General features: G+C 51.4%; 1 protein-coding gene across 3 annotated transcripts in view; it reads right to left on the minus strand.

The window, feature by feature from the left end:
- gfus.1 (GDP-L-fucose synthase, tandem duplicate 1) overlaps positions 1-6,595 on the minus strand; it is a 35,601-nt gene extending 29,006 nt beyond the window's left edge. For 2 of the 3 annotated variants that reach the window (XM_067968527.1, XM_067968536.1), the window contains exon 1: positions 6,523-6,595. The gene's annotated coding sequence lies outside the window, so the exon portion shown is untranslated. The remainder of the gene's footprint in view (positions 1-6,522) is intronic. The other variant, XM_067968546.1, reaches the window with a different exon arrangement.
- Between the last annotated feature and the right edge of the window lie 21,014 nt (positions 6,596-27,609).

Below are 27,609 nucleotides of genomic sequence, written 5' to 3' on the forward strand. Positions count from 1 at the left end.
GAATCTCCAAAACCCCCCTCACCCGAATCTCCAAAACCCCCCTCACCCGAATCTCCAAAACTCCCCTCACCCGAATCGCCAAAACACCCCTCACCCGAATCGCCAAAACCCCCCTCACCCGAATCGCCAAAACTCCCCTCACCCGAATCGCCAAAACCCCCCTCACCCGAATCTCCAAAACCCCCCTCACCCGAATCTCCAAAACTCCCCTCACCCGAATCTCCAAAACCCCCCTCACCCGAATCTCCAAAACCCCCCTCACCCGAATCTCCAAAACCCCCCTCACCCGAATCGCCAAAACCCCCCTCACCCGAATCTCCAAAACCCCCCTCACCCGAATCTCCAAAACCCCCCTCACCCGAATCTCCAAAACCCCCTCACCCGAATCTCCAAAACCCCCCTCACCCGAATCTCCAAAACTCCCCTCACCCGAATCTCCAAAACCCCCCTCACCCGAATCTCCAAAACCCCCCTCACCCGAATCTCCAAAACTCCCCTCACCCGAATCTCCAAAACTCCCCTCACCCGAATCACCAAAACCCCCCTCACCCGAATCTCCAAAACTCCCCTCACCCGAATCGCCAAAACTCCCCTCACCCGAATCTCCAAAACTCCCCTCACCCGAATCACCAAAACCCCCCTCACCCGAATCTCCAAAACTCCCCTCACCCGAATCTCCAAAACTCCCCTCACCCGAATCACCAAAACCCCCCTCACCCGAATCTCCAAAACTCCCCTCACCCGAATCTCCAAAACCCCCCTCACCCGAATCGCCAAAACTCCCCTCACCCGAATCTCCAAAACCCCCCTCACCCGAATCTCCAAAACTCCCCTCACCCGAATCTCCAAAACTCCCCTCACCCGAATCGCCAAAACTCCCCTCACCCGAATCTCCAAAACCCCCCTCACCCGAATCTCCAAAACTCCCCTCACCCGAATCTCCAAAACTCCCCTCACCCGAATCTCCAAAACTCCCCTCACCCGAATCTCCAAAACTCCCCTCACCCGAATCTCCAAAACTCCCCTCACCCGAATCGCCAAAACACCCCTCACCCGAATCTCCAAAACCCCCCTCACCCGAATCGCCAAAACTCCCCTCACCCGAATCGCCAAAACTCCCCTCACCCGAATCTCCAAAACCCCCCTCACCCGAATCTCCAAAACCCCCCTCACCCGAATCTCCAAAACCCCCCTCACCCGAATCGCCAAAACCCCCCTCACCCGAATCTCCAAAACTCCCCTCACCCGAATCGCCAAAACTCCCCTCACCCGAATCGCCAAAACCCCCCTCACCCGAATCGCCAAAACTCCCCTCACCCGAATCGCCAAAACCCCCCTCACCCGAATCTCCAAAACCCCCCTCACCCGAATCGCCAAAACCCCCCTCACCCGAATCGCCAAAACCCCCCTCACCCGAATCGCCAAAACCCCCCTCACCCGAATCTCCAAAACTCCCCTCACCCAAATCGCCAAAACCCCCCTCACCCGAATCTCCAAAACCCCCCTCACCCGAATCGCCAAAACCCCCCTCACTCGAATCTCCAAAACTCCCCTCACCCGAATCTCCAAAACTCCCCTCACCCGAATCTCCAAAACCCCCCTCACCCGAATCGCCAAAACCCCCCTCACCCGAATCGCCAAAACTCCCCTCACCCGAATCTCCAAAACTCCCCTCACCCGAATCTCCAAAACTCCCCTCACCCGAATCGCCAAAACCCCCCTCACCCGAATCGCCAAAACTCCCCTCACCCGAATCTCCAAAACTCCCCTCACCCGAATCTCCAAAACCCCCCTCACCCGAATCGCCAAAACTCCCCTCACCCGAATCTCCAAAACCCCCCTCACCCGAATCTCCAAAACCCCCCTCACCCGAATCGCCAAAACTCCCCTCACCCGAATCTCCAAAACTCCCCTCACCCGAATCGCCAAAACTCCCCTCACCCGAATCTCCAAAACTCCCCTCACCCGAATCTCCAAAACCCCCCTCACCCGAATCTCCAAAACTCCCCTCACCCGAATCGCCAAAACTCCCCTCACCCGAATCTCCAAAACCCCCCTCACCCGAATCGCCAAAACCCCCCTCACCCGAATCGCCAAAACTCCCCTCACCCGAATCTCCAAAACCCCCCTCACCCGAATCGCCAAAACCCCCCTCACCCGAATCGCCAAAACTCCCCTCACTCGAATCGCCAAAACTCCCCTCACCCGAATCTCCAAAACTCCCCTCACCCGAATCTCCAAAACCCCCCTCACCCGAATCGCCAAAACTCCCCTCACCCGAATCTCCAAAACCCCCCTCACCCGAATCTCCAAAACCCCCCTCACCCGAATCTCCAAAACTCCCCTCACCCGAATCGCCAAAACTCCCCTCACCCGAATCTCCAAAACTCCCCTCACCCGAATCACCAAAACCCCCCTCACCCGAATCTCCAAAACCCCCCTCACCCGAATCACCAAAACCCCCCTCACCCGAATCTCCAAAACCCCCCTCACTCGAATCTCCAAAACTCCCCTCACCCGAATCACCAAAACTCCCCTCACCCGAATCTCCAAAACCCCCCTCACTCGAATCTCCAAAACTCCCCTCACCCGAATCTCCAAAACCCCCCTCACCCGAATCTCCAAAACTCCCCTCACCCGAATCTCCAAAACCCCCCTCACCCGAATCTCCAAAACCCCCCTCACCCGAATCTCCAAAACCCCCCTCACCCGAATCTCCAAAACCCCCCTCACCCGAATCTCCAAAACCCCCCTCACCCGAATCGCCAAAACTCCCCTCACCCGAATCTCCAAAACCCCCCTCACCCGAATCTCCAAAACCCCCCTCACCCGAATCTCCAAAACCCCCCTCACCCGAATCACCAAAACTCCCCTCACCCGAATCGCCAAAACCCCCCTCACCCGAATCGCCAAAACCCCCCTCACCCGAATCGCCAAAACTCCCCTCACCCGAATCTCCAAAACTCCCCTCACCCGAATCTCCAAAACTCCCCTCACCCGAATCGCCAAAACTCCCCTCACCCGAATCTCCAAAACTCCCCTCACCCGAATCACCAAAACTCCCCTCACCCGAATCTCCAAAACCCCCCTCACCCGAATCTCCAAAACTCCCCTCACCCGAATCTCCAAAACTCCCCTCACCCGAATCTCCAAAACCCCCCTCACCCGAATCTCCAAAACTCCCCTCACCCGAATCTCCAAAACTCCCCTCACCCGAATCTCCAAAACCCCCCTCACCCGAATCTCCAAAACTCCCCTCACCCGAATCTCCAAAACTCCCCTCACCCGAATCTCCAAAACCCCCCTCACCCGAATCTCCAAAACTCCCCTCACCCGAATCGCCAAAACCCCCCTCACCCGAATCTCCAAAACTCCCCTCACCCGAATCTCCAAAACCCCCCTCACCCGAATCTCCAAAACCCCCCTCACCCGAATCTCCAAAACCCCCCTCACCCGAATCGCCAAAACCCCCCTCACCCGAATCTCCAAAACCCCCCTCACCCGAATCTCCAAAACCCCCCTCACCCGAATCTCCAAAACCCCCTCACCCGAATCTCCAAAACCCCCCTCACCCGAATCTCCAAAACTCCCCTCACCCGAATCTCCAAAACCCCCCTCACCCGAATCTCCAAAACCCCCCTCACCCGAATCTCCAAAACTCCCCTCACCCGAATCTCCAAAACTCCCCTCACCCGAATCACCAAAACCCCCCTCACCCGAATCTCCAAAACTCCCCTCACCCGAATCGCCAAAACTCCCCTCACCCGAATCTCCAAAACTCCCCTCACCCGAATCACCAAAACCCCCCTCACCCGAATCTCCAAAACTCCCCTCACCCGAATCTCCAAAACTCCCCTCACCCGAATCACCAAAACCCCCCTCACCCGAATCTCCAAAACTCCCCTCACCCGAATCTCCAAAACCCCCCTCACCCGAATCGCCAAAACTCCCCTCACCCGAATCTCCAAAACCCCCCTCACCCGAATCTCCAAAACTCCCCTCACCCGAATCTCCAAAACTCCCCTCACCCGAATCGCCAAAACTCCCCTCACCCGAATCTCCAAAACCCCCCTCACCCGAATCTCCAAAACTCCCCTCACCCGAATCTCCAAAACTCCCCTCACCCGAATCTCCAAAACTCCCCTCACCCGAATCTCCAAAACTCCCCTCACCCGAATCTCCAAAACTCCCCTCACCCGAATCTCCAAAACTCCCCTCACTCGGAGAAGCATCAAACTAATTTTAAAGAAGTTTAATTTGATAATTAATATTGAAGAAACTTTATTGCAAAATAAAAACAAGCCACAAACCAGCAATATTTAAAATAAAAACAAACAACCCTCCCCGCCCCCGCCCCCTTCTAGTTCCACCCACCCACCCACCCTTCCATCCCCTCCCCACTCTCCTCCACACCCCCTCCCAGTCTCCCCCTCACCCCGCTCCCACACTCACCCACACTTCCACCCCCACCACTCCCCCTCTCTCTCACCCACTCTCCCCCACCTCCTCCTCTCCCCAACCCCCCCTCCCCATCCCCCTCTCTCTCTCTCGCGCCCCCCCCCCCCGGACTTACCACTCTCCACCACTCTCTTCCCCCTTCCCCACACCCTCCCTCCCTCTCTCTCCCTCAGACTCACCCACTCACCCCCCTCCACTCTCCCTCAGACTCACCCATTCTCCTCCCACTCTCCCTCCCTCAGACTCACCCACTCTCCCCCCTCCTCCCTCCCTCAGACTCACCCACTCTCCCCCCTCCACTCTCCCTCAGACTCACCCATTCTCCCCCCTCCACCCTCCCTCACTCACTCATCCACCCTCCCTCCCTCACTCACTCATCCACCCTCCCTCACTCATCCACCCACCCTCCCTCCCTCACTCATCCACCCACCCTCCCTCCCTCACTCATCCACCCACCCTCCCTCACTGACTCACCCACTCTTCTTTCTCACCCTCCCTCCCTCAGACTCACCCTCCCTCCCTCAGACTCACCCTCCCTCCCTCAGACTCACCCTCCCTCCCTCAGACTCTCCCACTCTTCTCCCTCTCCCTCCCTCAGACTCTCCCTCCCTCCCTCAGACTCTCCCTCCCTCCCTCAGACTCACCCTCTCTACTCTCCCTCCCTCAGACTCACCCTCTCTACTCTCCCTCCCTCACTCACCCTCTCTACTCTCCCTCCCTCACTCACCCTCTCTACTCTCCCTCCCTCAGACTCACCCTCTCTACTCTCCCTCCCTCAGACTCACCCTCTCTACTCTCCCTCCCTCAGACTCACCCTCTCTACTCTCCCTCCCTCAGACTCACCCTCTCTACTCTCCCTCCCTCAGACTCGCCCACTCTACTCTCCCTCCCTCACCCTCTCTCCCCCCTCTACTCTCCCTCCCTCAGACTCGCCCACTCTTCTCCCTCCCTCACCCTCTCTCCCCCCTCCACTCTCCCTCCCTCAGACTCACTCCCTCTCCCCCATCCACTCTCCCTCCCTCAGACTCACCGTCTCTCCCCCCTCCACTCACCCTCCCTCAGACTCACCCTCTCTCCCCCCTCCACTCTCCCTCCCTCAGACTCACCCTCTCTTCTCCCTCCCTCCCTCAGACTCACCCTCTCTTCTCCCTCCCTCCCTCAGACTCACCCTCTCTTCTCCCTCCCTCCCTCAGACTCACCCTCTCTTCTCCCTCCCTCAGACTCACCCTCTCTCCCCCCTCCACTCTCCCTCCCTCCCTCTCTCAGACTCACCCTCTCTACTCACTCTCCCTCCCTCAGACTCACCCTCTCTTCTCTCTCCCTCCCTCAGACTCCCCCTCTCTCCCCCCTCCACTCACCCTCTCTCCCCCCTCCACTCACCCTCTCTCCCCCCTCCACTCTTCTCCCTTTCTCCCTCTCTCCCTCCCTCAGACTCACCCTCTCTCTCCCTCCACTCTCTCTCCCCCCTCCACTCTTCTCCCTTTCTCCCTCTCTCCCTCCCTCAGACTCACCCTCTCTCTCCCTCCACTCTCTCTCCCCCCTCCACTCTCCCTCCCTCAGACTCACCCTCTCTCCCCCCTCCCTCCCTCAGACTCACCCTCTCTCCCCCCTCCCTCCCTCAGACTCACCCTCTCTTCTCCCTCCCTCCCTCAGACTCACCCTCTCTTCTCCCTCCCTCCGACTCACCCTCTCTTCTCCCTCCCTCCCTCAGACTCACCCTCTCTTCTCCCTCCCTCCCTCAGACTCACCCTCTCTTCTCCCTCCCTCAGACTCACCCTCTCTTCTCCCTCCCTCCCTCAGACTCACCCTCTCTTCTCCCTCCCTCCCTCAGACTCACCCTCTCTTCTCCCTCCCTCCCTCAGACTCACCCTCTCTTCTCCCTCCCTCCCTCAGACTCACCCTCTCTCCCCCTCCACTCTCTCTCCCCCCTCCACTCTCCCTCCCTCAGACTCACCCTCTCTACTCTCCCTCACTCACTCCCTCTCTCCCTCCCTCCTCCACCCTCTCCCTCCCTCAGACCCACCCTCTCTCCTCCCTCAGACTCACTCTCCCCTCTTCACTCACCCTCTTTCCCCTCCAGCCTCTGATCCTCTTCCTTGTTTGCACCGTGTGGCCGGTACACTCCCGGGGTCAAAGGGTCACCACTGCGCTGACGTGACAAGAACCGAAGCTTCGTTGCCGCGCATGCGCGCCCCTCGCGGTGCGTTATGGGAGTTGTAGTCCCTGCTCTGGTTGCAAATTGCCCATTGACTCTCCCCTGGGATTAAAGCAACAAACCAGTGTGTGGTATTTTACACATGTGATCATTTGACTGGTGCCTACGATCAAATGCATGTATTTAAAAGCTTGTTTTTAAATAATTTTGTCAAAGAAATTGTCCACCTTGTAATGTTGTTCAAGGCTGTTCTGCCCATGCTGTCTGTGAGAGTGTTGCCTACCTGTTAATACATTAAGGGCCCCCTCTGACTGGGGCAGCTCTTTCTTTCATGGGCTGCAACCACGTGGTGAACCGTCCTGTTTTGAAACTTCACAAAGCACCAGACTTGGAGATGTTGCTGGAGGCTGACCTTTCACCTCCACGATTCGTGTTCGGGCCCAGCACAGGTGGGACGTGGGTCTCTGCAGGGAAATGAATTAACCCAGTTTCTCGGGAGTTGCAACTTCTAACACACAAAATGGACTCTAATTTGGCAGAAACTGGCAATCTCTTACCAAGAGAAAGAATTTAAATTCTGGCCTCTTCTGCACCCCCCCGATTACCTTCGCCCCCTCCATTGGCGGCCGTGTCTTCAGCTGCCCAGGCGCTAAGCTCTTGGAGTCCCTCCCTAAACCCCTCCGCCTCTCTCTTCTTTAAGAGGCGGCTTAAAACCTACCTCTTTGACCAAACTTTAGGTCACTTGTCCTAATATCTCCTTCTTTGGCTCGGTGTTAATTTTTGTCTGATAACGCTCCAGCGAAGCACCTTGGGACGTTTTACTACGTTAAAGGCGCTATATAAATGCACGTTGTTGTGGTGGTGGTGGTGTGGTACCACCTTACCACAGCTTCAGAACATCCCAAAGTGCGTTACAACCCATGAATTACTTCGTAAGCGTCGTCAAAACTGTGGCAAATGGAATTCAATGTAGACAAATGTGAGGTCATCCACTTTGGATCAAAAAAGGATAGAACAGGGTACTTTCTAAATGGTAAAAAGTTAAAAACAGTGGATGTCCAAAGGGACTTAGGGGTTCAGGTACATAGATCATTGAAGTGGCATGAATAGGTGCAGAAAATAATCAATAAGGCTAATGGAATGCTGGCCTTTATATCTAGAGGACTGGAGTACAAGGGGGCAGAAGTTATGCTGCAGCTATACAAAACCTTGGTTAGACTGCACCTGGAGTACTGTAAGCAGTTCTGGGCACCGCACCTTCGGAAGGACATATTGGCCTTGGAGGGAGTGCAACGTCGGTTTACTAGAATGATACCCGGACTTCAAGGATTAAGTTATGAGGAGAGATTACACAAATTGGGGTTGTATTCTCTGGAGTTTCGAAGGTTAAGGGGTGATCTGATCGAAGTTTATAAGATATTAAGGGGAACAGATAGGGTGGATAGAGAGAAACTATTTCTGCTGGTTGGGGATTCTAGGAGTAGGGGGCACAGTCTAAAAATTAGAGTCAGACCTTTCAGGAGTGAGATTAGAAAACATTTCTACACACAAAGGGTGGTAGAAGTTTGGAACTCTCTTCCGCAAACGGCAATTGATACTAGCTCAATTGCTAAATTTCAATCTGAGATAAATAGCTTTTTGGCAACCAAAGGTATTAAGGGATATGGGCCAAAGGCAGGTATATGGAGTTAGATCACAGATCAGCCATGATCTTATCAAATGGCGGAGCAGGCACGAGGGGCTGAATGGCCTACTCCTGTTCCTATGTCACTGTTGTTTTGCGCACAGCAAGGCCCCACAAACAGCAATGAGATAAATGAACGGTTAATCTGTTTTTGGTGGTGTTGGTTGAGGCCACTGAGAAAACTACCTGCTCTCCTTTACATAGTGTCATGGGATCTTTTCCATCCTGGTGGATGGGACAGTGGTTTAACGTCTCAGCCGAAAGACGGCTCCTCCGACAGTGCAGCACTCCCTCAGTACTGCACTGAAGCGTCGGCCTGGATTATGTGCTCAAGTCTCTGGAGTGGGGTTTGAACCCACGACCTTCTGCCTCAGAGACGAGAGCGTTACCCACTGAGCCTATCTGACACGATAAAGAACGGCTGGTGTAGGAACTGAATATGTCGCGCTGTGGAGATCGGCAATGGAAGGGGGATGAGTATTGTCAGAGCAAAGTAGAGGGAGCTTTACTCTACATCTACACTTTTCAGCTGACCTGGGAGTGTTATGATGATAATACTGGGTGGAAAATGCTCTTCTCCACAGAGCGAATACATCTTCACCCTGAAGGCAACTTCAAGGCAATGAGGGAAGAGATTAAACAAATCGACTTGAGTTTGGGTTACTGAAGGAAATAACAGGGGATTGTGAGGTTGTGGAACACACTACTTGAGGTGGTGATTGAAGCAGAGACCATGTTAACATTTAAAAATAGGTTCGATAGGTGATTGAAGGAAAGTGGCATTAAGGGATAAGGGAACAGAGTGGGATCAGGACCACTGACCCCGTGGAGAATAAACACTAACACAGACTGGCCGGGTCGAGCAGCCTGGTTCTGTCGTTCTGTCTCTCTTTCTTTCTCAGTTGTTATTTAGGCAAATGCAACACCAATTTGTCCTCGGTTCTTTCTGGATTGATGGTTTAGGATGGGCTGAACAGTCTCCCTGATAAATATCCAACTTGTGATCACAAGACATTTATAAATGAGGAAGGACATTCAGACCATCCGAACTGATGAAAACTAATCTATAGTAGCCCTCTTGGCCCCCTTACGACATTCATGTGTCTAAGTCCCGTTCTCCCATCGCCCCCTGTGCTCGCTGACCTACATTGGCTCCCGGTCCGCAACACCTCAGTTTTAAAATTCTCATCCTCGTGTTCAAATCCCTCCGTGGCCTCGCCCCCCTCACTATCTCTGTAACCTCCTCCAGCCCCACAACCCTCCCAGATCTCTGCGCTCCTCCAATTCCGGCCTCTTGCACAGCCCCGATTTTCATCACTCTGCCATTGGTGGCCGTTCCTTCAGTTGTCTCGTCCCTAAGCTCTGGAATTCCTTCTCTAAACCTCTCCGCCTCTCCACCTCTCTCTCCTCCTTTCAGACGCTCCTTAAAACCCACCTCTGTGACCAAGCTTTTGGTCACCTGTTCTAATGGGCCCGATATTAGGAAGGTGGCGGGTTTGCGGCGGGGGGTCGACTGGGTGCGTGGGTAATGCGCCCAATGAAATTGGGGTGCTCTGCACGGAATCGCAGGCTAATTGGATCCACTTACCTTTGCTTCCAGGTTTCACGCTGGAAAGCTGCGCAGCGGGCGGACTGCGCATGCGCAGCATCGACTGTCAGCTGGAGGAGCTCTATTTAAAGGGGCAGTCCTCGAATGACTGATGCTGCAGGAAATAGGGAAAATTACAGCATGGAGCAGCCCAGGGGGAAGGCTGCTCCCAGGTTTAATTGGATGGGGTGAGGAGGAGGGGGAGGAAAGAGATCTTCCCCCCGACAGGCAGGAGGAAGCGGCCTGCCTCTGCCATCAAGAAAGCCTGGCTCGAGGTGGCAGAGGAGGTCACCTGCACCACCAACATATCGCGCACCTGCATATAGTGCAGGAGGCGCTGCAATGACCTAAGTAGGTCAGCCAAAGTGAGTACACTTACTCATTCTTTTTTTATTCGTTCATGGGATGTGGGTGTCGCTGGCGAGGCCGGTATTTATTGCCCATCCCTAATTGCCCTTGAGAAGGTGGTGGTGAGCCGCCTTCTTGAACCGCTGCAGTCCGTGTGGTGACGGTTCTCCCACAGTGCTGTTAGGAAGGGAATTCCAGGATTTTGACCCAGCGACGATGAAGGAACGGCGATATATTTCCAAGTCGGGATGGTGTGTGACTCGGGGGGGAATGCGCAGGTGGTGGTGTTCCCATGTGCCTGCTGCTCTTGTCCTTCTAGGTGGTAGAGGTCGCGGGTTTGGGAGGTGCTGTCGAAGAAGCCTTGGTGAGTTGCTGCAGTGCATCTCGTACACTCCATCTGCCACATCATTGCCCCCACCCCACATCTCCTTCTGCACAGCCAACACTACTCTGTCACATCACCCCTCACACCCACTCAAAGCTCATCCTCATCTTACCTGCACCTACTCACCTCGCCAGTACTCATCCCGCCACTACCACTCAACCCAATCCTCATACAATCTCATGGCTCCATCTCGTACTCACCCTCTCGTGCATCTCTCTCACGGCCAGCCTCACTCAACCTGCCACCACCTGTGCTGCAGCCACAGGGCATGCATCACATATGTGCAGTAGGCAGCGTAAGGCAAACGTGTCGTGAGCATGAAGGGGATGCACAAGGGTGTTTGAGGGTTTGTCATGGTTTTTACTTATATTGAATTTCCTTATATTTAATTATATTGGCACCACTATTGCCACGTCTTTGCGAATCTTGTCCGGTTTGTGCAATAATGCCCTTTCCTGAGGATCACTATGAAGACCCACACCTGATGCCACCCATTGTGTCACTGCAGAGTGGGTGTAGGTGTATTCGCAGGGCTCTTTTGTGCAGACGACTGAGAGAAGTCGGCGATGTCCCCGGTGGCACCCTGGAAGGATGCGAAGGAGAAGTTGTTGAGGGCAGTGGTGACTTTGACAGCGACAGGTAAGAAGATGGTGCTCGGGCCAGCCGGGATCAGCTTGGCATGAAGGAGGCTGCAGATGTCCACGACTACATGTCGAGTGACTCTGAGCCTCCGTGTGCACTGCTGCTCAGAGAGGTCCAGGAAGCTGAGCCTCGGTTTGTGGACCCTGTGCCGAGGGTAGTGCCCTCTGCGACGCATCTCTCTCTGCGGTTGCCCTCCCTCCTGCTGTGCAGGTGGATGTGTCACAGCACTGTGTTGTGGAGCTCCACGTGTCAGAGGTGGACGGCATGGCCGGCAAGGCTGGTGATGCTGTTCGCCCTCCGAGGAGGTCATGACTGCAGCTACGGCGGCCCCCATTCGGAAGATGTACATCTGAGGGGCTCCGGACCCCGGGGTAAGTGTGCAAGTTGGTGAATTTTGTTGTTAGGACGAAGGTGGTGGAGGCCAAACTTTGTCCCAAGTGACAGAGTGGCCTCCTGCAATGGGTGAGGGTCTCCCCCCCTCCACCTGTCAAATGGATCTTTGCAGCTGCCACAGGCTGACAGCTGCAACACGTCCATTTGAACTGGGAGTGTTTCCCCCAGTACGGGAAACAATCGCACTCCTCCTAAAATGTTATGTTAATCAGGTCTGTAAACGACCTAAAATACCTTAATGAGTACTTTAAGTGGCACCCCGCTGGCTTTAATTACCGGCGGGAGTCCCACATGCGGGGGCTGCGCACACATGTCAGCGAGTCAGCGGGGAACCCGGAAGTGGACGGGTTGGAGCCGGGCTCCAGACCTGCCCCGGGAATCCCCGATTTTTGCAGCCCCCCCACCGCGAACACACCCGCCCAGGGGTGCGAAAATCGAGCCCAATATCTCCTTATATGGCTCGGTGTCAATTTTTGTCTGATTGCACTCGTGTGAATGCAAGTTGTTGTTGTTGTTATATGTCTCACAAGAATCTATCTTGGCAGGAGACGGACTCTCGCCTGAAATTTGTTCTTGTCGATAGTTTTGTATTAATTCGTCCTCAGTTCTGCTTTGTTACTTGTTTAAACAAACTGTTACCTTTCTGCATTAGTGATTTTCCAAATGACGGAGGCGCTGCAAATCTGTACATGGCCAGCAAGTGGCACTGTCGCTGCAGGAAGGGCAGACCCGGGCCAGAACTGTCCTTCTCCCCCCTCCTCTCCTTTACACATTCACCTTCTCCCCCCTCCCCTCCTTTACACATTCACCCTCTCCCCCCTCCCCTCCTTTACACATTCACCCTCTCCCCCTCCCCTCCTTTACACATTCACCCTCTCCCCCCTCCCCTCCTTTACACATTCACCCTCTCCCCCCTCCCCTCCTTTACACATTCACCCTCTCCCCCTTCCCTCCTTTACACATTCACCCTCTCCCCACTCCCCTCCTTTACACATTCACCCTCTCCCCCTCCCCTCCTTTACACATTCACCCTCTCCCCCTTCCCTCCTTTACACATTCACCCTCTCCCCACTCCCCTCCTTTACACATTCACCCTCTCCCCCTTCCCTCCTTTACACATTCACCCTCTCCCCACTCCCCTCCTTTACACATTCACCCTCTCCCCCCTCCCCTCCTTTACACATTCACCCTCTCCCCCTCCCCTCCTTTACACATTCACCCTCTCCCCACTCCCCTCCTTTACACATTCACCCTCTCCCCCCCCCCCTCCTTTACACATTCACCCTCTCCCCACTCCCCTCCTTTACACATTCACCCTCTCCCCCTCCCCTCCTTTACACATTCACCCTCTCCCCCTCCCCTCCTTTACACATTCACCCTCTCCCCCCTCCCCTCCTTTACACATTCACCCTCTCCCCCCTCCCCTCCTTTACACATTCACCCTCTCCCCCCTCCTCTCCTTTACACATTCACCCTCTCCCCCCTCCCCTCCTTTACACATTCACCCTCTCCCCCTCCCCTCCTTTACACATTCACCCTCTCCCCCCTCCCCTGCTTTACATATTCACCCTCTCCCCCCTCCCCTCCTTTACACATTCACCCTCTCCCCCCTCCCCTCCTTTACACATTCACCCTCTCCCCCCTCCCCTCCTTTACACATTCACCCTCTCCCCCCTCCCCTGCTTTACACATTCACCCTCTCCCCCTCCCCTCCTTTACACATTCACCCTCTCCCCCTCCCCTCCTTTACACATTCACCCTCTCCCCCTCCCCTCCTTTACACATTCACCCTCTCCCCCCTCCCCTCCTTTACACATTCACCCTCTCGCCCCTCCCCTCCTTTCCTGGAGGCAGGGACTGACGTTGGGGTTCGTGTCTGTGGAAACCTCGTCCAAGAAGGAAAGACATCTTAGAATCACACAACACAGAAGGAGGCCATTCAGCCCATCCTGCCTGTGCTGGCTCTTTGAAAAAGCGATCCAATTAGTCCCACTTTGTGTCTCAGAGAAACAATGAATTGCTTTGAGGTGTGTGGAACCAGGAGGCAAACGCAACAGCCATTTTTTGGACAGAGCAAGAGCCCACAAACATCAATAAGATCAATGACCAGTTAGTCTACTTTAACTGACCGTTATTCACGTGTGGCTCAAGACAAGGAGTCTAGTTGGCTATTCGACTGTGGGAGACATTACGGCTGGTCTTGACCCTGACCTCCCATGAGGCCCAGACACACACGTGGACTGCCAGTGGGGTTTGGTGGGGCAGTGAGCAGGAGGGAGAACACCAGCTCATTTTCCCTTCCCAAACCAACTGGCACTGAGGCCAATCGAAAGTCCTTATCACCATCCTGGGGTTGAGATCAGCAGGGAGCTAAGAGTTGGGAACAGGGAATAGGGAACAGGGAGCTGGGAGCAGAGAGCTGGGAGTGGGGAGCGGGGAGCAGGGAGCAGCAAGGACTAAACCGGGGGTTGTCGTGATTTGGATAAATTACATGAAAAATTAAAACAAGGAAAACTGTACCATTGACTTTTGAGTTGTTCCTGTTGCCAGAGTTTTCTTTGTGACTTTATACAAGCAGGATATTCAACAACAACAACAACTTGCATTTATATAGCGCCTTTAACACAGTAAAACATCCCGAGGCACTTCACAGGAGCGATTATCAAACAAAATTTGACACCAAACCACATATGAAGACTTTGGGACAAGTGACCAAAAACTTGGTCAAAGAGGTAGGTTTTAAGGAGCATCTTAAAGGAGGAGAGAGAGGGATAGAGAGGTTTAGGGAGGGAATTCCAGAGCTTGGGGCCTAGGCAGCTGAAGGCACGGCCGCCAATGGCGGAGCAATTAAAATCGGGGATACGCAAGAGGCCTGGAGGAGCGCAGAGATCTCGGAGGGTTGTAGGGCTGGAGGAGGTTAGAGAGACAGGGAGGGACATTTCCTGCTTTCGATTCAGATTTCCAGCCTACCCAGTGACCATAAACCAGAGCTGATTAGAAGTGAATTGATTAACTGGGAGACAATCAAATGTGGAAAAAGTGAGGAAAGGAATGATGGAAGGAAAGGAAAGGAAGGAAGGAAAGAATGAGGAGAGAAAGAGAGAGAGACAGAAAGACAGAAAGAGAGAAAGAGAGAGACAGAAAGAGAGAAAGAGAGAGACAGAAAGAGAGAAAGAGAGAGACAGAAAGAGAGAAAGAGAGAGACAGAAAGACAGAAAGAGAGAAAGAGAGACAGAAAGAGAGAAAGAGAGAGACAGAAAGAGACAGAAAGAGAGAAAGAGAGAGACAGAAAGAGAGAGACAGAAAGACAGAAAGACAGAAAGAGACAGACAGAAAGAGAGAAAGAGAGAGACAGAAAGAAAGAAAGAGAAAGACAGAAAGAGAGAGACAGAAAGAGAGAGACAGAAAGAGAGAAAGAGAGACAGAAAGACAGAAAGAGAGAAAGAGAGAGACAGAAAGAGAGAAAGAGAGAGACAGAAAGAGAGAAAGAGAGAGACAGAAAGAGAGAAAGAGAGACAGAAAGAGAGAAAGAGAGACAGAAAGACAGAAAGAGAGAGACAGAAAGAGAGAAAGAGAGAGACAGAAAGAGAGAAAGAGAGAGACAGAAAGAGAGAAAGAGAGAGACAGAAAGAGAGAGAGAGACAGAAAGACAGAAAGAGAGACAGAAAGAGAGAACGAGAGAGACAGAAAGACAGAAAGACAGAAAGAGAGAGACAGAAAGAGAGAGACAGAAAGACAGAAAGAGAGAGACAGAAAGACAGAAAGACCAGCTGAGGTACGATTCGTCCTCAACACTCCTGCTTCAGGGGCCAGGGAATCGGCCAGGATTCCTGCTCCTGAGCTCCGCAGTGACCTGTGCTGAGAAATACTGTCCGTGGACACCAGGTGAGAGGAGCCTGAACACTCCCAGATTAGGCTCAGCCCAACTGCCCACTGCCCGCTCACTGTCACAGCTCGCCTTGTGCGAGGTACCAGAGAGAAATTATCCTTTGGGCTGAAGAATGATGAGTTGTTGGTTGGGTGGGAGGGGGCCAACGACTGGTTTTAATCATAACTGGATCCGATCGTATTTTCCCACGGATCTCTGTGCTGTGAGGTCACGCCGGGGTCAATGGAACAGACGGACTTTAATGGTCAGTCTCTGGTGACTGGGTTGACCTTTTGACAGTGTTCAGCCTCCGCGACCAGCCTGTACTTGGGGAAGAATCGATTCACTGGGCCAGGTGCTAACCAGAGTCTGGGGACAAATTCTGAAAGGCACAGGCCTCGGTTGATAAGTTCCCAGCTTTATATTTGAAGGTTTTTGGAACCTGCAGGACTCGGGCCCTGGATCGTCGGCCTGTCCGAGAGCTTTACTCTCCCCTCCCCCCTCCCCCAAACAGCAATGTGATAAATGACCAGATCATCTGTTTTTTTTTTAGTGATGTTGGTCGAGGGATAAATATTGGCCCAGGTCACCGGGGAGGGCTCCCCTGTTGTCCTTCGAAATAGTGGCCATGGGATCTTTTACGCCCACCTGAGAGGGCAGACGGGGCCTCGGTTTAACATCCGAAAGACGGCGCCCTCCGACAGTCCAGCACTCCCTCAGCACTGCACTGGGAGTGTCAGCCTGGATTTTGTGCTCAGGTCTCTGGAGCGGGACTTGATCCCATGACCTTCTGACTCACTTATCATATTGCTGTTTGTGGGATCTTGCTGTGCGCAAATTGGCTGCCGCGTTTCCTTACATTACAAAAGTGACTACACTTCAAAAAGTGAAGGGCTTTGGGACGTCCTGAGGTTGTGAAAAGACACCATATAAACGGAATTCCTTTCTTTCTATTATTTTGAAGTTGCTCCATTAATGAGGAGCATCACAGCAGTGAGTTAATAGCCCAGCAAGACAAGGTGTGAATGGAACCAGCCATGTTACCATGCAGTGCCCTGCAGTGCAGGCAGGGGCAAGGGGTCCCGTCAGCTCTGGAAAGAAGCCGGAGGTGCAAATTATTTTAATTATACGATATGTCTCACTGATCAGTCCAACGCTTCATTCATTGTAGCAATCCACAGGACACAACTGTACTTGTTGTCCAAACACTGCAGTCCAAAGCTGTCATAGTTCATAATGTGTAAACATCATTTCACAGACCTCCCGCTGTCCCTTCACACACAGCAACATCTGTCCACAGCAATCCGTTGTATGGGATCGTTCCCTGTCCTCTATCTCAAAACCCCTCGATGCAGGTAAAACTCCAAGGTTTCACCATATCTGTTAAACCGAATTGGTGCAAATTGGCTGCCACGTTTCCGACAGTGGCTACAGTTCAAAAAGTGCTTCATTGGCTGTAAAACACTTAGGGTCGTCCTGAGGTTGTGTAAGGCGCTATAGAAATGCAAGTTCTTTCTTTCTTGTAAAAACAGGAAGCGGCCATTTACCCCTTCGACCAATCAATCAGATTCTGACAGATTTGTAAACATGGAATCATAGAAACATAGAAAATAGGAGCAAGACTGGGCCATTCCTCCCTTCGGGCCTGCTCCGCCATTCAAAATGATCATGGCTGATCGTCTAACTCAGTACCCTGTTCCTGCTTTTTCCCCATACCCCTTGATTCCTTTAGCATTAAGAAATATATCTATCTCCTTCTTGAATACATCTAATGACTTGGCCTCCACTGCCTTCTGTGGTAGAGAATTCCACAGGTTCACCACCCTCTGAGTGAAGAAATTTCTGCTCATCTCGGTTCTAAATGGCATATCCCGTATCCTGAGACTGTGACCCCTGGTTCTGGACTCCCCAGCCATCGGGAACATCCTCCCTGCATCTAGTCTGTCTAGTCCCGTTAGAATTTTAAATGTTTCGATGAGATCACCTCTCATTCTTCTAAACTCTAGTGAATATAGGCCTAGTCGACCCAATCTCTCCTCATACGTCAGTCCTGCCATCCCAGGAATCAGTCTGGTAAACCTTCATTGCACTCCCTCCATGGCAAGGACATCCTTCCTCAGATAAGGAGACCAAAACTGCACACAATACTCCAGATGTGGTCTCACCAAGACCCTGTATAACTGCAGTAAGACATCCCTGCTCCTGTACTCAAATCCTCTTGCAATGAAGGCCAACATACCATTCGCCTTCCTAACTGCTTGCTGCACCTGAATGCTCACTTTCAGCGACTGGTGTACAAGGACACCCAGGTCTCGTTTCACCTCCCCTTTTCCCAATCAATTACCATTCAGATAATAATCTTCCTTTCTGTTTTTACAACCAAAGTGGATAACCTCACATTTATCCACGTTATACTGCATCTGCCATGTTCTTGCCCACTCACCCAACTTGTCTAAATCACATTGGAGCCTCTTTGCATCCTCCTCACAGCTCACATTCCACCCCAGCTTTGTGTCGTCTGCAAACTTGGAAATGTTACATTTAGTCCCCTCATCCGAATCATTGATATATATTGTGAATAGCTGGGGCCCAAGCACTGATCCCTGCGGTACCCCACTAGTCACTGCCTGCCACCCGGAAAAAGACCCACTTATTCCTACTCTCTGTTTCCTGTCTGTCAACCAATTCCTCGACTCCATTTTCTTGCCTTTGCTCCATATCTCTTGATACCCTTAACTAAACAAAAATCTATCGATCTCAGTCTTGAAAATGTCAATTGACCCCCAGTATCTAAAATAGGGTTTCCAACTCTCCAGGATTGGCCTGGAGTCTCCAGGAATTGAAGATTAATCTCTGGGTCACTGCAGGGAGCAACACCCGGGAGAAAAATCACAGGACCGTTAAAAACAATTGTGTTTTTTTTTCATTTTCTTTAACCACTTTCATTTATTGGTTATAAAAATATTGGAGATGGGGGAAAATTGACTGTTTGACGGACAGTCAAGAATCATCCAATCGGGTAACGAGGAGTCAGCTCGCCTTCCGATTGGCCGTGGGAAGGCGGAGCGCCGCGAGGATGGACGTGTCGGGCGACCAATTGCAGGGGTGGGGGCGGGGCAGTTGAAGGTCATGTGATGAAACCTCCAGGAATACGTCCAGTCAGAGTTGGCGACCCTAATCCGCAGCCTTTTTGTGGGGAGAGATTTCCAGATTTCCACTGCAGGCTGAGCAGGGAGAATAAATTCATTCCTAAAACCAACAAGCTCAGACTAAACAACCATAAACCCTAAATGGCTCAGCAAAACAAATTAAGTGTGGAATAATAGAGGAAAAGTAGCCAGGTACAAATCCTGCTGGGAGAAATGATTCACTGAGATGAGTACAAGAAACTGCAGAAATAAATTTAAAAAAAAAGGTAATCAGAGAGGCAGAGAAAGAACAGGAAAAAATACAGCAGCTGAGAATAAGGATAAAAACAACAAGAACTTGCATTTATATAGCGCCTTTAACATAGTACGACATTCCAAGGAGCTTCACAGGAGCGATTATCAGACAAAGTTTGACACTGAGCCACATAAGGAGATATTGGGACAAGTGACCAAAAGCTTGGTCATAGAGGTAGGTTTTAAGGAGCGTCTTAAAGGGGAGAGAGGTGGAGAGGTTTAGGGAGGGAATTCCAGAGCTTAGGGCCTAGGCAGCTGAAGGCACGGCCGCCAATGGTGGTGCACTGAAAATTGGTGGTGCGCAAGAGGCCAGAATTGGAGGAGCGCAGAGATCTCGGAGGGTTGTAGGGCTGGAGGAGGTTACAGAGATAGGGAGGGGCGAGGCCACGGAGGGATTTGAAAACAAGGATGAGAATTTTAAAATCGAGGCGTTCCCGGACCGGGAGCCAATGTAGGTCAGCGAGCGCAGGGGTGATGGGTGAACGGGACTTGGTGCGAGTTAGGATACGGGCAGCAGAGTTTTGGATGAGTTCAAGTTTACGGAGGGTGGAAGATGGGAGGTTTGCCAGGGGAGCATTGGAATAATCCAGTCTGGAGATAACAAAGGCATGGAAGAGGGTTTCAGCAGCAGATGAGCTGAGGCAGGGGTGGAGACGGGCGATGTTACAGAGATGGAAGTCTTGGTGATAGAGCGGATAAAAAATTCTTTCAGTTTTTTTTTTATTCGTTCATGGGATGTGGGCATCTCTGGCAAGGCCAGCCTTTATTGCCCATCCCTAATTGCCCTTGAGAAAAAAGGGCAACTGCCCACAACAACAATAAGGTCAGTCAAAGAAGAGTTAAAGAGCATTAAAGATACAAACGGGCTTGATACAGAGGATGAGCACAAAATAGTAACTATTCTGAATGATCAAATCCTCTAAGTGTTAACAGGGTAAGACATGAGCAACACGTCCTCCCCAAACAAAGATATCCCAATTACAATTTGATAGAAATGAGGTGGAATTCCTAGGCAGACCAGAGGGGCTTAGAACGACCAAATCCTCAGAGATAGATGGTACTTGTCCCATGGAGCAGAGAGAGACGAGGGTGGAGATCTGTGAAACACTGACCATCGTCATAGGGGAATCATTGGACGCAGAAAATCAGGGAAAAGAGGGTCCAAGAGAAATACTGGGAAAAAGGAGTTAGAGAAAAACAGGGAAAAGGGAGCCCAGGAGAAACAGGGAAATGAGGGTGACTCCTCCAAAGGGCCCAGCGAGGCACTCGTCGCTGCCCCCTTACGAGCAGCAACCCCGACTGCCCCATCCTACTCTCTCACCGACTTTCCTGCCCAGTGCACCTGCTGGGGGCTAATCTTGCCGATTTCCTCCCATTCCACTCACCCCTCCCGTCGCTGACCCTGTGGACTCTGCCAGTGGATCAGCTATCACCGCCCCTCTCCCCACCTCCCTCCAGAATGTCCGTTCTCTTGTGAACAAGGCCCTTGCCGTCCATGAGCTTATTGTGGGTGATTGCATCGACATTATGGCCTTGATGGAAACCTGGCTGACTGGTGATAACACCTTCCCCCTTAATGCAGCCTCTCCGTCTGGCTATACCTTCCACTACTTGCCCCGGCCATACCACCGTGGTGACGGTGTGGCCTGTATCACCAAATCTCACCTTGGTCTGTCCCCCTACTCCTCCGGCACCTTCTCTTCCTTTGAGCATCTCACCTTGTTCCACCCCGTCACCTCTCCTTTAAAATCCTCGTTCTCTACCGCCCATCCAAATACCACGGCAAGTCTCTCAGCGAGATATCTTCACTGCTTTCCTCCCTCAGCCTCTGCACCGAGCGACTTCTCATCCTCGGTGATTTCAACCTCCATCTCAACTCATCATGCCCTCTCTCTCCTGAGTTCACTGCCCCCCCACCCCACTATCCTCCCTTAATCTCTCCCACCATATAAACTCCCCAACCCATATTCACGGCCACTCCCCTCGACCTAAACATCTCACGTGGCCTCTCTACTCCCATCATGTCAATCACGAGTCAGGCCATCTCTCATCACTTCCTTGTATCCCTCTCCACCCACATCCCCCTTCCCCCTCCCGACCCCACTTCCTTCTGTGTTCGCCCCTGGAATAAACTCTCCCCCAAGTCACTTACAACTGCACTTTCAAATTCCCAACTGTGTAGCCTTTGACCCTCCATTCACCATGACATTTCTGATCAATCACACCCTCACCTCCACCTTTGATGCCCTTGTCCCCTTAAAACCATTACTCTCTCTCATCCTGGTCGATCCCCCCAGTATGGCCCTCATCTCCGCTCCTTTAAGTCCAAGGGACGCAACCTTGAACATTTATGGCGGATAACTGGCTTAGCCATTCATTGCCAGATCTGGCTGGACCATGTAAAGCACTATGGGGTCCTGTTCTCCTCCGCCAAAACTGCTCACTATTCCAGGATCATCCTGGAATGTAAAGATAACCCCCGGCTTCTCCTCCACTAAAAACCGTCTTCTTAACCCCTCTCCCCTGCCTCCTCCTCCCTCACCTCCAACAACAAGTGTGAGGAGCTCATGGAATTCTTTGTCACTAAGATTGGGACCATCTGTTCAGCTGCCTCAGCTGCTTCCCTCCCTTCCCCTAGCCCACCAAGCCAAACTTCCCCTACAGTTTCCCCCCTGCCCTAGCCCTGAACTCGCATCTTCCTGTAGTTTCTCTCCTATCTTCCCTCATGCCCTCTCTGAGCTCACCTTGACCATGAGACCCACCTCCTGCTCCCTCGACCCTATTCCCATCAAACTGCTGACCATCCAACTTCCCTTCCTGGCCCCCATGTTAGCTGATATTGTTAATGGTTCCCTCCCCTCAGGTATTGTCCCTCTCCCCTTCAAATCTGCCGTCATCACCCCTCTCCTCAAAAAACCCACCCTTGACCCCTCTGTCCTTGCAAACTACCGCCCCATCTCCAACCTCCCTTTCCTCTCCAAAGATCTTGAACGTGTTGTCACCTCCCAAATCCATGCCCATCTTTCCCGCATCTCCATGTTTGAATCCCTCCAATCAGATTTCCGCCCCTGCCACAGTACTGAAACGGCCATTATCAAAGTCACAAATGACATCTTATGTGACTGTGACCGTGGTAAACTATCCCTCCTCATCCTTCTCAAACTGTCTGCAGCCTTTGACACGGTTGACAACACCATCCTCCTCCAACACCTCTCCTCTGTCGTCCAGCTGGGTGAGACTGCGCTCACCTGGTTCCATTCTTATCAATCCAGGCGTAGCCAGGGAATCACCTGCAATGGCTTCGGTTCCCACTCCTGCACCATTACCTCTGGAGAACCCGAGGATCTACCCTTGGCCCCCTCCTATTTCCCATCTACACGCTGCCCCTCGGCGACATCATCGAAAAACACATCAGATTCCACAATGACGCTGACGACAGCCAGCTCTACCTCACAACCGCCTCCCTCGACCCCTCCACTGCCTCTGATTTGTCACATTGCTTGTCTGACATCTGAGCAAAAATTTCTTCCGCCCCTGCCTCAGCTCATCTGCTGCTGAAACCCTTACCCATGCCTTTGTTACCTCAAGACTTGACTATTCCAATGCTCTCCTGGCCGGTCTCCCAGCTTCCAGCCTCCATAAACTTGAGCTCATCCAAAACTCTGCTGCCCGTATCCTAACTCGCACCAAGTCCCGTTCACCCATCACCCCTGTGCTCACTGACCTAAATTGGCTCCCGGTCCGGGAACGCCTCGATTTTAAAATTTTCATTCTTGTTTTCAAATCCCTCCATGGCCTCGCCCCTCCCTATCTCTGTAACCTCCTCCAGCCCTACAACCCTCCGAGATCTCTGCGCTCCTCCAATTCTTGCCTCTTGCGCATCCCCCGATTTTAATCGCTCCACCATTGGCAGCCGTGCCTTCAGCTGCCACGGCCCTAAACTCTGGAATTCCCTCCCTAAACCTCTCCGCCTCTCTCCCTCCTCCTTTAAGACGCTCCTTAAAACCTACCTCTTTGACCAAGCTTTTGTACACTTATCCTAATATCTCCTTGTGTGGCCCGGTGTCAAATTATGTTTGATAATCACTCCTGTGAAGCACCTTAGGACGTTTTACTATGGTAAAGGCACTATATAAATGTGAGGAGTTGTTGTCGTCGTCGTCGTCGTCGTCGTCGTCGTCGTCGTCGTCGTCGTCGATGATGATGAATGATGATGATGACGACAGAGACAGAAATACAGGGAAAGGAGGCGAAGAGAGAGATCACTCCATCTGTCGCCCACCCCTTGTGGCCCATGTGCTGGAAGAAACTCGCTGGTTTTATCCATGTTTGTGTGTTTGTTCAGAGTTGATAGCTGAGGGGTTTCCACCCTGGATGATGCCCAGTGCTGGCGGCCCCTGTATTACAAGCATTGCCATGTAAGCAGATGTATGATATCAATGATGTGAGCAGTGGAAGGAGCCTGACACAGTGGGCAGTGCGGCGTGAGGCAGATGGAAAATGCCTCATTACTCTCTCGCTCGGAGAGCTATTTGTGAAGCCTTCCACTTAACAACCCTGTGTTCTCAGCTTCAGCACTAATTGGCACTCAAAAATGAAGATCTGAAACGGCCATTCTGCCCATCACTTGCTCCTGTTCCAAAGAGGAAGGTATTAAATCAGGGACTCTCATTGGCTCATTTTTCACAGAGGCGGTTTCAGCTGTGAAACACAACTCGACTGTACTTGAATCCCACACGAGCTTCCTTAAAGTTACCCGTTTACAACACTACCCGTTTACAATGCTACCCGTTTACAATACTACTGCTTATAATACTACCCGTTTATACTACTGCTTATAATACTACCCGTTTATAATACTGCTTATAATACTACCCGTTTATAATACTACCTGTTTATAATACTACTTGTGTACTACCTGTTTATTATACTACTGTTTATTATACTACCTGTGTACTACCTGTTTATAATACTATTGTTTATAATACTACTGTTTATAAGTTTATAACGCTACCTGTTTTTTTTTTCTTTTTCTTTTTTTTCTTTTTTTTTCTTTCTTTCTTTCTCTCTCTCTCTCTCTCTCTCTCTCTCCTGCACTACTTCCATGCAGCAAATTTCTGGGAGTAGGCTCACCTCTGCAGCAAAGGCTCAATGGGCCAAGTGGCCTTTTAAAGGGACAGGCTTGTCGGGCCTAGTGGCCTTTTAAAGGGAGAGGACTTGTTGGGCCTAGTGGCCTTTTATGGGGATAGGGCTTGTTGGGCCTAATGGCCTTTTGAAGGGGCAGGCTTGTTGGGCCCAGTGGCCTATTAAAGGGACAGTCTTGTTGGGCCCAGTGGCCTATTAAAGGGACAGTCTTGTTGGGCCCAGTGGCCTTTTGAAGGGACAGGCTTGTTGGGCCCAGTGGCCTATTAAAGGGACAGTCTTGTTGGGCCTAATGGCCTTTTGAAGGGACAGGCTTGATGGGCCCACTGGCCTATTAAAGGGACAGTCTTGTTGGGCCTCGTGGCCTGTTAAAGGGACAGTCGTGTTGGGCCTAGTGGCCTTTTAAAGGGACAGTCTTGTTGGGCCTCGTGGCCTGTTAAAGGGACAGTCGTGTTGGGCCTAGTGGCCTTTTAAAGGGACAGTCTTGTTGGGCCTCGTGGCCTGTTAAAGGGACAGTCGTGTTGGGCCTAGTGGCCTTTTAAAGGGACAGGCTTTTGGGCCTTTTCCTATTTCTATACTGTACGTTCTTATGAAAACTGAAACCATTTAAAATATGCAGCAAGTCCACCAGCGCCTCCTGTAAAGATAGATTAACATTTCAAGTTGAGACCCATCAGCGGGCTTCCAGATTACGTGTGGCTGAACTTCATGTGTGAGATAAGATAGCCAATGTCGGTCGGCTTTTAGCCCGTGGGAGGGGGGGGGTTTGGGAGAGGTTTCACAGTTGGTCCTGTCCCCACCTAAATTTGATACACATAGATTTCCAGCAGAGGCCGGACTCGAGCTGATTTTCACCCTGTCTACCTCAGGTTCCACCACTGCTAACCCAGTATAAACCAGCGATCAAACCTGGGACCCTGGATAGTCCGTCTGATTCGGTATTACACCAAGGGGTCCGTTTGTCCATGGAGACACTTGGATTTCCCTGGTAAAACGGGCGGCCAATCTGAACCCATCAGTTCCCCCTCCTTCCCCCCCCCCACAACCAGATGGGTTAGGTTAAAACGACCCCAGAGTGTTTAACATATGGAATGAACCCCCAACGAGATAGAAACCCTGGAATCATTTACAAAAACAGCTGGACTCTGTGATGGACGGATGGATAAGATGGGGCTCCATTTATATCTTGTGATCTATTATCCTTTGGGTGAAAAAATTCCACCTGAATTCCCTCCTTAACTTTCTGAATTTTGAATTTGTGTCCCTGTGGTATTTTTTCCCTCTGTCAGCCAGATGTGTGACACACATGGAGACCCATCACTGTGCCTAACTGCTTCCAAACCAAACTACTGAACGATCCAGACCGGAAGAGATTGTGTTTGCCCGATATGGAATGCCCACTCTCTCCCCACAGGACGCACCTCCATCACTTAAGTCCAGAAAGTTTTGGCAAAAGCCTTGGCTTCGGGCCCTCCAAGTGAAATCGGGGTACTGCTAAAATGTAACCAGCTAAAACCACAGAGTTTACCAGCATGGAGCACTAGTTAGCTTCCCCCTCCTTGTGTAGCCAGTACCACGTAAGAACATAAGAAATAGGAGCAGGAGTAGGCCATCCGGCCCCTCGAGCCTGCTCCGTCATTCAACAAGATCATGGCTGATCTTCTACCTCAACACCATTTTCCTGCACCATCCCCATATCCCTTGATGCTTTTAATATCTAGAAATCTATTGATCTCTGTTTTGAATATACTCAATGACTGAGCCTCCACAGCCCTCTGGGGTAGAGAATTCCAAAGGTTCACCACCCTCTGAGTGAAGAAATTTCTCCTCATCTCAGTCCTAAATGGCCTACCCCTTATTCTGAGACTGTGACTCCTGGTTCTAGACTCCCCAGCCAGGGGAATCATTAGACCATAAGAGCATAAGGCCATAAGAGATATGAGCAGGAGTAGGCCATTCGGCCCCTCGAGCCTGCTCCGCCATTTAATGAGATCATGGCCGATCTGATTCTGGCCTCAACTCCACTTTCCCACCTTTTCCCCATATCCTTTGACTCCCTTGCTGATCAAAAATTTGTCTAACTCAGCCTTGAATGCATTCAATGACTCAGCCTCCACAGCTTTTTGGGGTAAAGAATTCCAAAGATTCACAACCCTCTGGGAGAAGAAATTCCTCTTCATTTCCGTCTTAAACGGGCGACCCCTTATCATCCTCCTTATCATCACTATCATCCTCCTTGCATCTACCCTGTTGAGCCCTGTAAGAATTTTGTATGTTTCAATGAGATCACCTCTCATTTTTCTAAACTCTAGAGAATACAGGCCTAGTCTACTCAATCTCTCCTCATAAGACAATCCCACCATCCCAGGAATCAGTCTGGTGAACCTTCGTTGAATTCCCTCTATGGCAAGTAAATCCTTTCTTAGGTAAGGAGACCAAAATTGTACACAATACTCCTGGTGTGGTCTCACCAAGGCCCTGTATAATTGCAGTAAGACATCTTTACTCCTGTACTCAAATCCTCTTGTAATAAAGGCCAACATACCATTTGCCACCCAACCCATTAGGGCACTGGCTTGCAGGGTTATCTGAGTGGGAAGAATCCCAGCCCCCTAGTGACAGGTCTACCTGTCCAGCTCTATAATTGAGCCAGGCTGGTTGGTTATTAGCAATGGTCTCATTGTGTGCAGCAGATTTGCCTGGTAACTGACTTACCAAATCTTCCATGACGTTACATTGAGTTACATCGAGACTACAGTACAGAAACAGGCCATTTGGCCCAACTGGTCTGTACCGGCATTTATGCTTCACATGAGCCTCCTCTCTACTTCATCAAACCCTATCAGTATATCCTTCTATTCCTTTCTCCCTCATGTGCTTATTTAGCTTCTCCTTCAATGCATCTATGCTATTCACCTCAACCACTCCTTTTGGTAGCGAGTTCCACATTCTCGTCATGCTCTGGGTAAAGTAGTTTCTCCTGAATTCCCTATTGGATTTATTAGTGACTATCTTATAATTATGACCTCTAGTTTTGGACCATAAGTGGAAACATTTTCTCCACGTCTACCCTATCAAACCCTTTCATTATCTTAAAGACCTCCATCAGGTCACCCCTCAGCCTTCTCAAAAGAGCCCCAGCCTGTTCAGCCTTTCCTGATAAGGATATCCTCTCAGTTCTGGTGTCATCTTTGTGAATCTTTTTTGTTGAACCATGGAGCCATCTTGACCTGAAGGACAACCTGCTTACCTCCCCCAAGAAGGACAGTAAATATCCAGGTCTCTAGACGACCGACAGCATGGGTTTGAGCTCTTGCTAGGTGGACAGCAGGTAACAGAACCCAGTGACTTTCCATTCAAGGCTGTCCATATTCTGCTATTTGTATTATTCTTTTAACCATAAGCATTTGTTGGTGTCATCAACCTTAAGGCCTAATTACCTTGAACTGGATAACCCATCTCCAGGGAACCATTGCTAGGTGACAGCACTGATTAAACTTTCC

The sequence above is a fragment of the Heptranchias perlo genome, chromosome 2 (genome assembly GCF_035084215.1).
Source record: "Heptranchias perlo isolate sHepPer1 chromosome 2, sHepPer1.hap1, whole genome shotgun sequence".
In the NCBI taxonomy this organism is placed as follows: domain Eukaryota; kingdom Metazoa; phylum Chordata; class Chondrichthyes; order Hexanchiformes; family Hexanchidae; genus Heptranchias; species Heptranchias perlo.